At 36.8% G+C, this 18,222-nt stretch overlaps 1 protein-coding gene and 1 pseudogene across 1 annotated transcript in view; both read right to left on the bottom strand.

Annotated features, from left to right (window-relative positions):
- Plxdc2 (plexin domain containing 2) overlaps nt 1–18,222 on the bottom strand; it is a 394,422-nt gene that overhangs the window by 362,157 nt on the left and 14,043 nt on the right. The gene's annotated exons all lie outside the window — the stretch shown is intronic.
- LOC105984381 lies at nt 7,199–12,119 on the bottom strand (annotated as a pseudogene).

Consider the following 18,222-nt stretch of genomic DNA (forward strand, 5'->3'; position numbering starts at 1 on the left):
CACTGATGCAGTATGTGTCAAGGAAACTAATTAGGGAAAACAGAGCCACCACTAGGGAGCTTTCTGTTAGAAAAATCTGAGCCCAGAAATCAGCACCTCTAATTCTTCTCTTTATGTTTACATTTTCTGTCCTTGCTCATCTTCTGACACTCTTCTTCCAAGTAGCCAAACAGGTGGGTGGTAGCTTACCTAACTGAAGTCCCTCAAGCAACAATAATAACATCAAACAGAGATAAATCATTTCTAATGCCAATATTTAAGTCACAGGACAGGCAAATTCAATGGAGAAATGTCTTCCCTTACCACTCTACCTCCCACAAAATACATAAAACATGCAAGCCCCAAATTCTGAATAAAGAGTATTTCAAGTACTCCAATACTGTTATTGTCCATAGATGCCTTGTTTCATTTTAAAAATAGGCAATCATGACTCCTTTATATATTTTTTTCTATGAATAGCTGTACTATTTTCAGATGTCACCTGAAGGATGAAAAGGAATCATTAGTAACTGAATGAGTTTCCTTCAAAAATCACAGACATATAGCTAAATGGTAGACATAGGCTCAGTGGTAGAACAGTTGTCTAATAAGCATGAGGCTCCAAGTTCAAACCCTAATACCACCAAAAAAGCAGTAGTTAAAAAGCACAGACATAGAAGATTGATTCATATTTTAAGTTAGAAACAGAAGCATGGATTTTCTGATCACATCCCGATTGCTAGTTGGCAATTCATTATGTTAATTATAGAAGGGAAAGCTGAAACAGAAAATAAAATGTTTTACTCTAGCAAGGGCCCACCAAACCCTTAACTTACTAGCTGTGTCCCTTAGGGAAAGTAACTTAAATTTTGTAGGATATAGAATTCTCAACTGTAAATTAAGTAATTTATAACTTTCTATGAAAGTTCAATGAAGTGATCTATATCGTGTACATATTAATGACTGGTATGCAATAATTCTTTACTAACTTATGAATTGTTATGTACATCTTATGAATAAATTATGAAAATTAGCCACAGCAGAAACTAAATTTCATGATCCTTTGTATTTCATACATAACTACATAGAACCCTCATAGAACCTTTATAATTTATAAGTAAGTTTGGTGAAATGATCTATGTAAACTTCATAAGTCAATGTCTGGCATATAATAATTACTTAATAATGTATTATCATAAATAAATAATGCTTCCCTGATTATTTATATTGAGGAAGTGATTTTATTAATTGTTTTATCATCATCACTAGAGCACGATACTATGAAAGATATTAAAGTATTGAAAGTAAGGAGTGAATGCCAGGTACCACTGGCTCATGACTATAATCCTACCTCAGGAGGATGAAATTTCAGGAGAGTGGATAGAAGCCTGCCTTGGGCAGGAATGTCTGAGACTTTTCCAATTAACCACAAAAATAAAAACCAAGCCATTAGCCTTGAGCATAAAAGCTCAAGGACAGTGGTCAGGCCCTGAATTCAAGCCCCAAAACTGGCTCAAAAAATAAAAAAGGAATATAAGTTTTAAAAAGGTCAACTAATTTCCTTAACATTATGGAACCATGAAAGGCAAAACCAGGACTTAGAACCATGTTGATTGAATTTTAAAAAATATAAGCATGTACTGAGCATTGGTTACTCACACCTGTAATCCCAGCTACTCAGGAGGTTGAAATATGAAGATCACAATTTGAAATCAAGCACAACCTGAGAGTCTCTATCTCTTGTTAACTAGGAAAAAACTAGACTGGTGGCATGGCGCAAGTGGTAAAGCACCAACTATGAGCAGAAAAATCTGAGAGTATGAGGTCCTGAGTTCAGGCCCTGATTACAGACATGAATGCATATACATAGACATTCACATATATATATATATATATATATATATATATACATATATATATATATATGAACATTTAAGAGGAAAAAGTAGAAAATTGCCACCTCAAGAACTTCAAAAGCTAATAGTTGCTAGGAATTTGAAATAAGTCTTTAACAAACATAATAAGTTTATTATATTAACTCGGATTTTAAAAAAATGGAAAAAATGGGTTTTAATTATTCATATATTTTATTTGTATACTTATGTATTTCTAATCAGAAATTGTCATTACTACAGTAGATCCAAAATCATAATCAACAAATTTCTACTGCATGAACCAGGCCCAATTCTAGGCTGTTAAAAATCTTTGCCATTGACAAACTCAGATTCATCTTTATTATTATTAAAAACACTCATAGCAAAACAAAATTGACTTATAAAACTCAAAGAGAAGCCATGCAACAGTGGCTCACTTCTGTAATCCTAGCTATGCAGGATTGTTGTTCAAAGCCAGCCTGGGCAGGAAAGTCAGTAAGACTCTTATCTCCAACTAACCACCAGAAAAAGTGAAGCTGTGACTCAAAGTAATAGAACTCTAGCCATGAGCAAAAAAGCTCAGGGTCATTGCTCAGGCCCTGAGTTCAAACCTTATAACCGACAAAACACACACACACACACACACACACAGAGAGAGATTTCTTCAAACTGTGATATATACACATTTTAAATAAATGCTAGATTGGGTCTAAAAACTGTTTTAGGTTTGTAATATAATGCAGCTTTCTCCAGTGGAAAATTGTTATAAATGGGGGTTCCCTCCCCCAAACTTCCAAAACTATAGAAATTTCTAGCAGATTTCTTGGTCTTGAACAAGATGATGACAAAAATGCAGAACCAAGGAAGAGGAAATGAAGGTCAAAGTTTAACTTCTCTTCACTGGAAGAGTTAGCTAAGGATAAACTATAAAGAAGTGAAATTTGCCCTCTCCTCTCTCCAGCCCTCTACAACAGCAATTTGTGACTCTTCTGCTACACCTTCTCACCCTGGACACTGATCATATCCAAAGTCCCTGGTGGTTCATAAAGGCTAGACTAGACTGCAACTCTCAACGCAGCTCTGAACGACAGGAATGAGGGTTCTGCTTCTACTGCTAAATAAGATCATAAACTAGCCTTATTATAAAAATCCCAGGTCTTTTGTCTGCATCAACACTTCTCAACCGAGAAGTTTGGGGCTGGATAATTTAGCCAATAAGATGGAGGGCTATCCTGTGTATTTTAGGATAGGAAGCCCCAGCCCCAGCCTCTACTCACTACATACCAGAGAGCCCTTACACTAGGACCAACCAAAAGGTCTCCAGACATTGCCATATGTCTCCTGAGAGGCAAAGTCCCCCGGAGTTGAGCACTACTCATTCTATCCACAACAACACATGTAGACTTTTTGTCTCCTGCATCTCAATGGTTCTTTGATTTCTGTGGAAAGACACATGGCTGTTTCTTTTTGAAGATGATATTATTTCAGGCAATTATGTACAGACCACACTGAACACCATTCACAGGGAACCACCAGAACTGTGAAGCCCATCAGCCTCCCCTTGGGCACCTCGGCTGCTTGCCTTGATAGCGGGAAATGCTCGACCCACAAAGAAGATGGTGGTGTGTTGCACCTGGCAGGTGATGACATGGTATTGGCTATTTCTTTTCTTTTAAATTATCATTATTTTTATTATATTTGTATTGTCTTTAAGTAGAGTTACCATTCAGTTTATGAATACAATGCAGTTTGTTCAATGTCACACTTTCCTCATTCTCCCTTATCCCTACCAATCCTACCCTTCCCCTCAATTTTCTTAATTTTGTAGGATATACATTGAATCTTCACTGCATTTTCCCCTAATTCATTCATTCATTCATTCATTTATTGCTGATCCTGGGGCTTGAACTAGGGGTCTGGGTGCTGTCCCTGAGCTTCTTGGTACTCAAGGCTAGTGCTCTACCACCAGAGTCACAGTGCCAGTTGGGATTGGAGATCAGAGTCTCATGGATTTTCCTGCCTGGGTTGGCTTCAAACATTGATCCACAGATCTCAGCCTCCTGAGTAGCTACAATTAAAGGAGTGAACCACTGGCACCAGGCTTACAGTTAGCTACTTCTTACCAGGCTGGGCCCAGGCTTCTGTGAGGATTCCGCTAACCCCAGAATGATGGGTCACATAAAACCTACCATGCCCATTTCTGGCCCAACCAAACCATGAAGACACTGGTTTGTGTAGAGACTGCCTAGAGAACCAGAGTAACTCCAGGAGGATCAAGTCATTTGAGGCCGATTGGATCAAAGAGATGCAAAATGTGGGGATTAAACTGAACTGGATAAAAATGAGTGCCAAAATATTGTCACATCATATAACCTCTAGGAAGATGGCTTGTGACCCAGTCTTCAATTTGGTAAAAATCCTCATTCTTCATTTTCCCACTGATTTTGATCTCACTTTCCAGTAGATAGTTCACTCCACAAAGCAACTGTAAGCTCAGTGTTGGACACACAATGAACTAAGACAAACTAGAGAAGGGAAAAGATAGGAGAGGAAGGATGTTTCAGGAAGGCACTAAAACCTACTTGCACATATATTATTAGTCAAGAGAAAGTAACAGTCATATTTTCCGCAATTACTATTAATTAAACAATGTGAGAATAAATAGTATTGCTTCTAATCAACAGTGATATATAAGCTAAGAACAAAAGTAAGGCATTATCCACTTTTAGTCCCACAATTTCAGACAATAAATGCCTGGACACTGGACACCTATTTCAAAATAGTAACACAAATGACTTCCTTGTACTATGTCCAAATTTCAAATTACTCTGATTAATGCATGTATGTAAAACAGGCCTAGTGAAGGCTATACAGCTTACTTTATTGTAATGCATAAGAACATGAATGAGTTAGAAACTTAGTATATCATGAAGAGGTCAAAGAAGTTTAAACAAACAAAGTTCATGATAAATCCCTGGTAATCTCACTTAAAAAGGACCTCGCAATATATATATTATTCTGTAGTCAAAAATAACATATTTCTTTGTAAGAACACATTAACTACAGCACAAAAAATCCTCAATATTGTTCAGGTAAGTGCATGTGTTTTGATGTCTTGAGCACATACCATTTTTAAATTATATGATCTAATGCCTGCAAACATTTGTGCATGTCAGTACTGGGGCTTAAACTAGGCACTGTCCATTAGCTTTGCACCCAAAGCTGGTGCTCTATCACTGAGCCACAACTCCATTTATGACTTTTTGCTGGTTAATTGGAGATAAGAGTCTCATGGAATTTCTTGCCTAGATTGGCTTCAAACTTTGATCTTCAGATCTCAGCCTCCTCAGTAGTTTGGATTACAGGTGTGAGCCACCGCTACCCAGCCACTTCCAACCTTTTTCCCACAAAGCAGATTCTGGAGTGACTGGATTTTGTTGGGATTTGTGCATTTCGTGAAAGCTCTCTGAAGTGAAGCTGCTGCTGTGACTTCTTGGACCACATTGTAATAAGACTCTCAGGTTAACTTTTTCATTAGTCTGATTCAAACTTCACTTGTAATTCTAAGTTTAAATATCAAGCTATTTCAGGATAAAGGTGTCCATTAAAGCCTTTCTTCCATAATCATGAGTATTCAGCCAGGGCTGACTAATGGAGCTTCTTCAGGACAAAGGAAAAAGAGCGAAAAGAAAACATAGCATCCTCAGCTCTTTGCCTCAGTCATTTGCTCCATCAAGGGCTGTTTCCCACCATCATGCTATGAGAAGATGGATGAGTGCTAAACCCAAGCAGGCCTAGTAGAGTAAGTTCTAGAACTGGAATCTTTACCAACAAATAACAATTATAAGTATGAAAAACACACTTGAAACAACACAAATCCCAAGAACTAAATTTTTGGGGGGTTGATGGTATTAGAGTTTGAACCTAGGGCCTCATGCTTGCCAGACAGGGGTTTTACCACTTGAGCCATATCCCCCAGACAATTTTGCCTTATTTTGGTTTTCACATAGGGCCTCACACTTTGGTCTCTACGCATGCCTCCCATCTGTGATAACAGAGCTGAGCCAACACACCCAGCTACAAATTCTTTCATTTTAGGTCAAAAAGTAAATATGTATTGAATGATAGGATGGAAAGTGCAATCTAAACAACATTATTTTTATGGATAGTGGTATTGGATCAAGAGAAAAGCAATCTTTTGGACTTTATCATTTCTGAAAAGAATGATCATCCTCACCATTGTTCCAAAACATAGTACTATGGAAACATCATTATTTGTAACTATTATTAATGTCATAAAATGCTTTGTTTGTTATGTCTTTGCCCAATAATTTATTGTCTAATGTTTTTTTAATACATCAACAAAGGGTAGGTCTTATTATTCTTTGCATTGTTTGTGGTTAAATAGCTGAATGTTTTTAATATTGTAAGTACTCAACAAGTGTTTGTGAAAGTAATCTGATGGTATGGAGGGTATGCTCTGTGTTGAGAAGATACCTGTCTGTGGCAGCCAACAGCAAAGGACTATAAGCTTCAAGGAAAACTCATATTTCATTTAGCTTTCAGTCTAGGGTTTCTTTGGAGAATTCTGAGTGAGCCACAATTTGCTTTCTTCTCAGCTATTGGAAAATGCATTAGGATTCATGTCTTTCCAGAAGCGCAGTATACAAGACATTTTATTTAAAATGCATGCTTTGATGGCTCTTATAAAGAATTTAACAGATGGCAATTCAAATGCACATTATTTGCTTTAGAATCTCAGTACGGGGTGTGTAAGTGGTGGTCATGTAGAAACAGATTAGAGGGGTCTTTCATGATTAAACACCCATGAGTTTATTAATCTTTTTAGTAAATTTGCTTTGTATTTTGCTTTTTAATTATAATAACCCATAAGAAGAGTAGAGGTTCTTAACTCTCAAAACCTATCATCTATAAACAACTCAGCTGACTTCTGATGCATTTTTTCACTGTTTAAGGAATTTTATTAAAGCAAGAATTTTATAATCCAAATTACATTTCCTCGCACAGTTATCAATTCTGTTACTTAGAACTGACATCCTGAGCTATTCCACAGTAAAGAATTACAAAATTAAGGAAAGGAATGCTTTAAAATTTTGTACTTTGCTGAAAATTCTTTTTCCCAGGGTCTATAAAACATTAATTTATTTTATACATTACTATTTTTGTAGTTTTTTTTGTTGTTTAAAATCAAGTAATCTAGAACTAGCACTGTTTTCTAGACCTGGCATTTGCTGGGTACATAAGGTTCAAAGTTTCCTTTCCTTTTTTATTTATTTTATATTTTGCAATGTTTTTTCATAATATTTAAGTTTTTCAATGTTTAGATATTTTTCTTCGGTGAAGCACGAGTTTCTTTTTTTCCTTTTTTTTATTGTGAAAATACTGTACAGAGGGGTTACAATTACATGGGCAAGATAATGAGTACATTTCTTATCAAGCATTGTAGCCTCCTCCTTTGTTTCCCCTTCCCATGCCTTCCTATCCTCCCCCCACCCCCCCCAATCCTCCCCGCACCAAAGTTGTAAAGTTCGTTTTCCACATAACAACTTGTACATCTCATTGTTGCAATGGGTCCACCTGTATCCCTATTTAAACAATTTGTCTTTCCCCTTCCCCTCCACAAATTGTACCGACATCAAATGCAGTGAAAGCAGGGGTTATACTGTGGGGGAGGGGCATACAAAGCAACAAATAAATAATCCTATAAATGTGTTAGAAACAATAGCATGAAAGAAAAAAATTTGAGTTCATATCTTAGGGTTCATTTCCCTAACATCACCTTATCTGACCTTTTCTGCTTGACTCAGACATATACTAGATATTGCAAATAAGGGAAACCATGGGACCTATGTTTCTTTGGACTTGGCTTACTTCACTTAATATAATTTTTTCCAAGTCTTTCCATTTCCTAACAAATGGGGCAATGTCATTCTTTCTGATGGAGGCATAGAATTCCATGGTTTATATATACATTTTCTTGATTCATTCATCTACTGAGGGGCATCTGGGTTGGTTCCATACTTTACGAGTTTCTTTTCATGGTCCCTGATCAATTTTTAAACAGTTGGAACACCAGTGGCACTGTTAACTGCATTCTGGGCAGCCTCTTTGGCTTGGTGGGCTTGTAGTACAGCTACAGCTTCATCAACCTTAGAACGCAGAGACTCTGGAGACTCAAGCATATGAAGTAGTTCTGAATTATCTATCTCCAATAACATGCCAGTGATTTTACCAGTAGGAGTAGGGTGCATGGCTTGGATAAGAGGAAACAGCCTTTCACCTAACATTTGCTTTTGCTCTTGAGGGGGGGCAGATGCCAACATGGAAGCAGTCAAAGGTTCCTGACCTTGTACATGAACAGCAGGCTGTTGCATGGTAACTTGTGGCTGTGCATTAAGATGTTGCTGAGGATTGCGGACTCCTGCAGCCTATTTATATTGGGGAACGGTGCGGACAGCAGGAGTGGCTGCTGCATCAGCAGCTGCAGGAGGTGGACCCATTGTTTGTGTTGATGTGTTAGCAACACGCTGTGTGGACCTGACTCGTGGAAACTGTGAAGAAGCTGGTCTCATAGTACTAAATGGTGGTCTAGGAGTGGCTGGGCAGATAGCACCGGGCATGTTTTGGAATGGATGAGGTCTGGCACCCTGAGCAGTCCAGCGAGGACTTGGTCTTAGTTGGGCAATCTGTAGGAGGATAGTATGCAGCACAGTTCTGAGTCTGTGGGATAGCTGCCATGAAGTAACCTGAAGGAGGTGCTGGCTGGTAGGGGTTGATTACGGGGTTGGGCACAGCTCGTACACTTGCCATTCTCTGCATCTACTGGTTAGTGAGGTGAGCTTGGTGCTGAGCTAAAGCTACATATAGTGGCTTTGTGGCCACAATTCTACCATTCATTTCTGTAACTGCTTTAGTAGCTTCTTCTGGGGAGGAGAAACACACAAACCCAAACCCTTGGCTTCGACCACCTTCCATCATAACCTTTTCACTAGTGATTGTACCAAATGGAGAAAACTCTTTCCAGAGATGCTCGTCATCAATACCATCATCAAGATTTTCCACATAAAGGTTAACACCCTGGTATCTGGTGATCCTATCTTGCTTCCTGATGCATATTTTAAAGGAGGGAAACTTTTAATAAAGGAACTATTAGATTATTAAAGAACTAAAGATTATTGTGAAGCAAATATATACTTGTTGTTTTTCTGATTCAAATTGTGGTGTGTGTGTGTGTGTGTGTGTATGTGTGTATGTGTGTGTGTGTTTTGTGTCCAAAAACCTATTAGCCAGGCAGGTGCCATTTTTTCCCAGGTGAGATAGGGATGTTTCTAATGTATGCAATACCAGCAAAGTGACAAGTAGAACAATTATGTTAATGAGGTCAGGTAGTGAAATCAACATTAAACAGCATAATGCTCCTGACCATTGCTCTATTAGAGGCTGTAAAATATACTGATGAAAGCTGCTAGAACGGCTTAGCAATCACAGACTATACTACCTTAGGCTTATCAAATTACCTGAAAGACATTTAGGGAGCAAGGAAATACAACTGAGAGAACTATATTAGTACTGCAGACGATTGATATACCCAGGCTCTATCCAATGCCCACAAGACATGCAAAGCAAATTTCCCTTTAGGTGGAAATATTGAAAATCTCTACTGCAATTTACTTACTCTGCACTGTCTCCTACCACACTTCTCTTTATTTTCTTTTTTACTTCATGACAACTTACCACATTCCCTGGACTGGGACATCACATCTTATATTAAGAGTTCATTTTGTAGAATTAGGCTTGCATTTTTGAAATTGGCAATCTCATCTCTGTGTTGTGTGTTTTTGCGTGAGAGAAACAGAGGGAATACCTGTCTATATGTGCACACTAATTTATAATATATATCGATAAAATTACCACATACCTTTGGATTCTTTTTGATCATTTTTAGTTCCCTATTGCCATAAATGTTCCTTTTATAATAAAGAAGCTATTTTTCATTTACAAACTATACACAAAGGTGGACGCCAAACTATTTGTTATAAATTCTACAGATCCCTGTTTCCACAAGTGCTTGCACAACTGACAGTCATAGGGAATCAAAATCTTTATTTAAAAAACATGAGATATTAATAGGGATTTCCTTTTCACATGACAAATCTTAATGTTCAAATTTTTAAAATATCTTTTTTGTGTTGCCTAAGAGTGTAGCAATGAAGTAAAATTATAGTTTGAATCTTGAATGCCCTCTCCACCAGACACTTGCTTGAAAGAATTAGTTCCAGGTGGCACTACTGAGAGATGATGGAATCTTTAAGATATGAGGCCTAGAGGAGGTGTTTAGGTGGTTGGTGGTGTGTCTTCAAGCTGGATTGTGAGACTAGCTCTATTTCCTGCTCACTTTCTTTTGCTACCTGGCCATGCACAAAGTAATTTTGTTCTACCATGAATCCTACTGTGATGGATGGCCCATCACAGGCCTATAAAACAACACCAACTGAACACAGACCATAATCTTCCAAACTATGACCCAAAATAAACCTTCCTGTTTATAAGATAATCATCTCAGGTATGTGTGGTAGTGACATAAAACTGATTAACACTCTCATTTTCAGTCTTCAGTCATCAGAATCGAGAAAAATCAAGAAGATAATTAATGCTCACTTCCTATAATTATTTTTCTCCTCCTCCCCTAAAAAATGTCTCTTTAACCATGACCAGATCCAATGACTCACTTTTGGCACAAGCATTAGGTCTCTATTTTACTCTTTAGGGTGGTTGCCATGACTACAATTGAGGTACCAATCAAGAAGTAAGAGACTGGGCTCATAAAATCAAATGCCATTTGTGATTATGTTCTGGCATGGCTATTTTGAAAATAACACTAAAGAGAACTGACTTTTGAAGGATTTCAATAAATGGCCTCCATAGAGGCAGCCCTACTACTTCGATCACCTTTGATCCAGTATGACTTCCTGGGCAGAAACGTTTACTGCCAGGGTCTTGCGCTATGATTGACATACCAAAGAGAAAGAGCCCTAGTAGGTCCCAGCCAACATCTGGTCTTCTCTTGGCACAGGCTTAATACTACACTTTGCCTGCTGCTTGCAATAAATTTTTTCCTACTCTGCACAGCTTGGTTTTAACATTTCACCTGACAAGAAGTCACCATAATTACCTTCTTAAAGTTGTAACAAAAAGACAAAAATTCCTACATATTTATTTCCATTTGTCTGCACATGCGTAAAATCTTTGTGCTCGGCACACCTGTTGAGAAATTGAGAAGTAGTATAAGGACCTAGAAAGTCAGGACATAGCACAGAAGTTGGGTGACCTGTCCCACATTTTGAGTAAAGGTGATTCACCACGAGAACCACATCTCAGACCCAACTTGCGGCAAGAAAAATCCTGCATTATGCTGTAGCAAGCACCTACACTTATAAGGAATGAATGGCCAAAAGACATTTTCTGTGCCAATATTGGAGCAAAACAAATCAGGGTTACATTCCTGGTTTCAATACCCAGAATTCACAAAGTTCTAGATATAACAAATACATAGGACATAATAAATAATAACCTATTTTTGTCTGTTGATTTTTTTGAGACAGTTTTGCTACATATTCCAGGTGCTGGCTTGAGTTAGCTTTGGATGCTAACCTTTCCACTCTGGAATGAATGCATTTGAGTTGAAGTCAGTATAGGAGAGTGTTATTTATTAAGGCAGTTCATTATGCTGTGACTTTGCACATGTGAAAAACAGGCTGGTTAAATGCTCAATATCCAAGTGAGTAGAATGAGGCAGGGATGGGTGGGACTAAAGACAGGAATGGAGGATATAGTTGCGTCCAATAGGGCAAGAATAGGAAGTAGGTAAGTTTAAACTCTAAAAATAATTCCAGAATTTAAATGTATTACTGTATCTCTCAGACCATGTAAATGCCTCAAAGAAAACTCATAAGATGCTTTTAATTCATATGTTCAATCAGACAAGGACTTAGCTAACACTTCACAAGTACCAGACTTACAGAAATTTCAGAATTCTATCCAAAACTGAAACTTCAAAGAGAATCTACTATCTGAAGACACGTGTAGCCATCTTAGTTCTCCTAGTAAATACTTTTTTAAAAATAAAAAAATGTAATGTTGTACCAAGAAGACGCTATTCAACATGTCAATTTATGAGGATCATCCCTCTTGATCAGTGTCACCCCTTCTAACATTCTCTCCCAACACGGTCCATTTCAACGCCATCTACGCCTTCAAGTTCACCTGTTCTATGGTCACATAGGTACAGTGACTATTCTTTTCTTTTCTTCTTCTTTTTTTTTTGTCAGTCATGGGCTCGAACTCTAGGCCTGGGCACTGTCCCTCAGCTCTTCAGCTCAAGGCAAGTGCTCTACCACTTGAGGCACAAGTGGTTTTCTGGGTGGTATATTGGCGATAAGAGTCTCATGGGCTTTCCTGAGGGCTGGCTTTGAACCATGATTCACAGTTCTCAGCCTCCTGAGTAGCTAGGATTATAGGCGTGAGCCACCAGCACCCAGCTAGTGACTATTCTGTTTTCACCCACCATTCCTCTCTCCATTCGTCAGTCCCTCCCTTTGGCTCTACCCCTCTCAGACAAAACATGCCTCAGTTCCTTGGCATGCATTTCATTGGACTGCCAATTAATTGTTCAGAGGAGTTGCACCATGGGACTCCACCCTCAGGTTCACATGAAGAAATGTCAACATCTCTGGCCATAAAAGAAAAGCAAATCAAAACAACACCGAGATTCCATCTCACTCTGATAAGAATGGCAATGTTTCTATGTCACCTCTCCAGGGATCTCCACTATGAGTCTGGGCAGCTCATTCATTAGAGTTCCTTGTTGGTTTCAATTTCTATTTTCTTTAGAGTTTATAATGTCCATATCATCATAGTAGTACAAGAAAATAAAATACAGATAATGAATCTGGAAGTCAATGACGTGTCTGTTTACATGTGTCAATCTGCTCATCATTTTTAATTAATTTTAATTTTAATTAAATTTTAATTTATATTTTGATTATGTGGTACTGAGGGATTGAACCCAGGGCATCATGCACATGAGGCAAACACTCTACCACAAAGCCACATTCCCAGCCTGCTAATCATTTATTTTGATTCTTTTCCACCTCAAATCCACTCAACAAGGTAAACAACATTGTTATCCTCATTTCACAAATGAGGAAAGAAGGTTCAAGGTATAGACTTCTCCCTGCAGGTACTAAGCGATAGAATCAGAGATGAGATAAAGATGAGAGGACAGGTAAGAATTAAATGTTAAAAATGAAGACGAGGGGAAGGTGGATGCTGGTGGCTCATATCTGTTATCCTAGCTTTTCAGGAGGCTGAAATCTGAGAATCAAGGTTCCAAGCCAGCCTGGGGAGGCAAGCCCATGAGACTCTAATTTCCAATGAACTACCAAAAAGCCAGAAATGGTGCTATGACTCAATAGAGTCCTAACCTTGACCTCAAAAGCTTGAGTTAGCACTCCGCCTTGAGTTCAAGCCCCAGGACCAGCACACACACACACATACACACACACACACACAAACACACACACACACAGATATATTTAATCAAATGAATATGGCTCATCAGTGGTTGACAGGGTTTTTATTTTGTATATTTTTTATATATTTATATTATTTTTTATTTATATATTTATTATTAATAAGATTGCTTATATAACTTGAAAAGGATAAGAGAAAACATGACACATTAAACCTAAAACACTGTAATTTAACAAAAGAAGATGGAAGTCTCTAATTAACAAGGTAATCTTAGGTTACCTGAAAAATAAAGAATATGCACTTATTTTTATTCATTTCAAAGGTCCAACTAAATATCTATAAATCTAAGAAAGACATAAGTCTAAGAAGCCTAAGCCAAGCTTTGAAATATTATTGATTCACATGGCCCCCAGTATGGCCTAAGTAAATAAATAACATTGGGAAAGAAGTTAGATTTAGAAAGAATTGAAAGTTGATGACACATGCACCATGTAATCAGAAATGCTGAAATGTCATTTTTCTTATAAACTGTAATGAGTAAAGGACACTGACCAGTACCTATTCTCAATCACTGAGGGAAATAGTTTCTTCATAAAGATTCTAGACAGGTTCCTAGAATTAAGTTGGCAGTAGTAATCATGTTGTTCTTAGTGTAATTGCTTTCTGACATCTGTTTCACTGTCATAATCAGTTCTTTGATAATAGCAATGACATGAATGGTACATATCTAATCAGTCATGTTTGATGCTTCACCAAAATTTATATATCCATTACATATGCTCCCCCATCAAATTCAATGGGTATATTGCAATAATAATAGTCTATGCATTTACCCTCCTTTTATAATAATTTATAATTTTCAGGGCACCATGTAAATTAGAAGATCCTTTATATGGTAACTCTTCCAAGGAAATAGGAATTAAATGCACACGATTGCTCAATGCACAATATGATGTATATGGTGCATTAACAATCTACTTCTATTACATTTTCAGTATCAAGATTTTTCCATTCAAAGTATTCTCTTTTGAGACAGTGAACTTGCTTAGTTCTCAAGCTACATTTAACTTAATAGTATGATGGAAAGAATGTTCTGGCTCTGATCTTGTGACTACATATCTAGTTATGAGATTGCCACAAATTTTTTAGGTTGAATGTTGTAAAATGAGGAGTTTAGGCCACATATCCATGGGATCCTCCAACTCTAAAAATTTTATATTTTATTGGTGCTGCACATTTGCCTATACTTTAAAATTTTGAGTTTTCTGTTGATGGAATTACCCTCCCATTTCTTCAGCCAGATGAATGAAGCCTTTCATTTAATTTTAATCCCCAGATTCCTCTCTTGCCAAAATTTTAACATTTTACAATTACATATAGCTTTTAACTATCAGTACAAAAATATTGCCATCTCCTTATGTGTATAATATAGACCCTGGAAAGGGGAAAAAACACAAAAAATCCTTCATATGATCAAGATATATAGAAAGATTAAAGATACAGACAGACAGACGCACATAGAGATAGATAGATAGATATAGATATAGATAGATAGGTAGATAGATAGATAGATAGATGGATGGATGGATGGATAGATAGATGATTGAAACAAAATTAGATTTAGAAAAGATTCAAATTTGATGAAAGGTGGTATATCTTATCAGAAATGTTTAACATGTTCTTTTCTTATAAACATTTTAAGTTTCAGTAACACTCCATAGAAATGGAGCTCAAACTTACTTACTGTTTTCAACTATTCCTTCATTATTGTTTTAAGTTACCTATATACAGAAATTCTACAGACTCACCTATGCAAAATCTATTATAGTTTATATTTTTTTAAAAAACCTACGTGGTTATTTTAAATAAACGAAAGCAGATGAATACTGGTTCAACTTTTATTGTTGTAAAATGTTAATACAGGTTAAACCTTAACTTGTGAGAAGAAAGTAAATGAATATATGTCCAAAGTCTATGTGCTGAAGAACACATTGTTCCCTGGAAATTTGTGTTGAATGTATCTATAAAATTTACTTAGCAAACACTAAGGAGCTGCCATTGGTAAGCTTCGTTGGTCCCCACAAACGGATAGAGACTTTTTTTGTTTCTAAGCTAAAAGTGACAATTTTTAAGTTCTGCTATGAGAAATTTATTACATCAAAGGTCATCAAGATTCACTAATGAGCTCCCCAATCCAGCATCACTTTTATAGTCAATCAGCAGATTGTTGGAATCATAAATTATATCACACTTATTTGTATTCAGTTCTTAATGTTAAAAGGGCCATGGAAATCAATGTAGCATCACTTAAAATAGAATTGTTGCAACAAACTATCATGATGTATGATAAATATCACACTCAATTTCCAAACTATAATTTCCAACATCTATGACAGCAAAATATGCAAAGAAGAGCTAAATATGTAATAGTTAAAAGACCTCCTGATTGTTTGGCTCCTCATCCTAGATAGAGTCACTGGAAGGAAATAATTATATTTACAAAGTTCTGTAGTATGGATTATGAAGGTTCCTTGAGGCCTATGAGTTGAAAGTTTAGTTCCCAGTCATTTGCAGGTGGTTGAATCTTTAAGAAGTGGGACTTAACAAGAAGAAGTGAGAGCCGGGCACTGGTGGCTCACACCTGTAATCCTGGCTACTCAGGAGGCTGAGATCTGAGGATTGCGGTTCAAAGCCAACCCGGGCAGGAAAGTCCGTGAGACTCTTATCTCCAATAAACCACTTGAAAGCTGGAAGTAGTGCTGTGGTTCAAGTGGTAGAGTGCTAGCCTTGAGCTTAAGAGCTGAGAGACAGCATTCAGGCCCAGAGTTCAAGCCCCACAACCAACCAAAAAAAGAAAAAAAGTAAGTTAGATCATTGCAAGGCTCTACCAGAGCCACTTCTTGTTTCTCTTTCACTTCCTGCTACCCTGAGATGAACATTGCTCCATCACAACTTCCCCACAGTGATTTACTGACTTGCCACATGCCCAAAAGCCATGAACCAACAGACACTGGTTTGAAACCTCCAGAAACTGTAAGTTAAAAATAACCTTTCTTTTTAAGTTTGCTATCTGCAGTATTTATTATAGTAATGAATAACTGACTAAAGCTTAAAGTAAAATGTACACAGAAAAAAAAATGTGTTGCTAGGTTCACACCTGTAATCTTAGCTATTCAGGAGGCTAAGATCTAAGGATTGCAGTGTAAAGGCAGCCTGGCCAGGAAAGCTCCTGAGACCAGTTAACCACCAAAGAGCTGGAAGTAGCACTGTGTGTCAAGCGGTAAGCACACTAACCTTGCACAAATAAGTTCAGGGAGAGTGCCCATGCCCTGAGTTCAAGCCCCAGAACTTGCACAAATAAATAATTAAACTTGTCTCACTAAGTGATTTTTATTGAAGTGACCCAAAGATGATTGGCATTTTTCATAAGTCATAATTTCATGTGATGTCAAAATAAAGTTCTGTATTGGGAAATGCTCCTTTGGAACAAAAAAATGCTTATGCTCTTGAATAGAAGGGGTTATATGTAATAAAGGGTACTAATTTATTTATATATTTACTATGTATGTAAATGTTTACTATTTATTATGCATTAATAATTAAAATAAAGGTAAAATGTAATAGATACAGAAAAGGCAAAGGATAATAAAACAATTTATTACTTATTAATAAAATAAAAATAAAGATAATAGGTAATGTATACAATGTACATATGTATTTAAATGTCACTTTGTACCCCATAAATACATACAATTTTAAAGTCATAATTATATTAAAACGTAAAACGGCAGTGAAAGAAGATAAAAACAATAGTGCAAGCTATTGTTATTATACTAATATTATACTAATACTATAATATAATATTATACAAATACTATATTATTCCAATACTAATATGTATAAATACATTAGATAAAATTCATCTAAGCATATGAAGAAGGAAGCAAATTAACTGACTGATGATCTAAAACATATATTTCTGCAAATAATGGCAATGGTTAGATTCAAAATTTCACCACCATGTTATTGGCTATGACATAACACCAACGATCAGATTTGAATATTGATAGAATAGAAGCACTACCTACTCTCACTAAGAAATCTTGGACAAGTTAATTCCTTCCCAGAGCTCTGCTTACTAACAGATAATAGGCCAGAGGATCATTAAGTAAGAATTAATTAAGAAATTAAGAATTTCTAATCCAACCAGGCACCAATGGCTCACACCTGTAATCCTAGCTACTCAGGAGGCTGAGACATGAGAATTGTAATTCAAAGCCAGCCCAGACAGGAACATCCATGAGACTCTTATCTCCAATTAACCACCAGAAAACCAGAACTGGCACTGTGGTTCAAGTGGTAGAGTGCTCGACTTGAGCTAATGAGGTCAGACACAACACCCACACTCAGAGTTCAAGCCCCATGACTGACAAAAAAAAAAAAATCCTAATCCAAACATCAGAAATCTAAAACTGTTCCAAAAATCTGAAACAATTTTGAGTGCTGACATGATAACCCAAGTGGAGAACTCCAGCATGACACTGTTCTAGGCACACAATTACATAATTATTCAAAATACAACATAGGATCACACAGACTATATTCTAATATACATGAGCTTTGTGGTAAGACTTTGGTTTCACACCATAAAGATGCAAATCTTCCAAAATCCCAATATAGTCACAATCCCAAACTCTCTGCTCCAAAAGATCTAGATAAGAACTACTCAAAGTAAAAGAGTCTTAAATTCATTGAGCTCACATTTTCAAAATTGCTTCAACACCCACATAAAGCAAAAACAACTATGTCTCCTTTT

The sequence above is a fragment of the Dipodomys ordii genome, unplaced genomic scaffold, assembly GCF_000151885.1.
Source record: "Dipodomys ordii isolate 6190 unplaced genomic scaffold, Dord_2.0 Scaffold24, whole genome shotgun sequence".
Taxonomy (NCBI): domain Eukaryota; kingdom Metazoa; phylum Chordata; class Mammalia; order Rodentia; family Heteromyidae; genus Dipodomys; species Dipodomys ordii.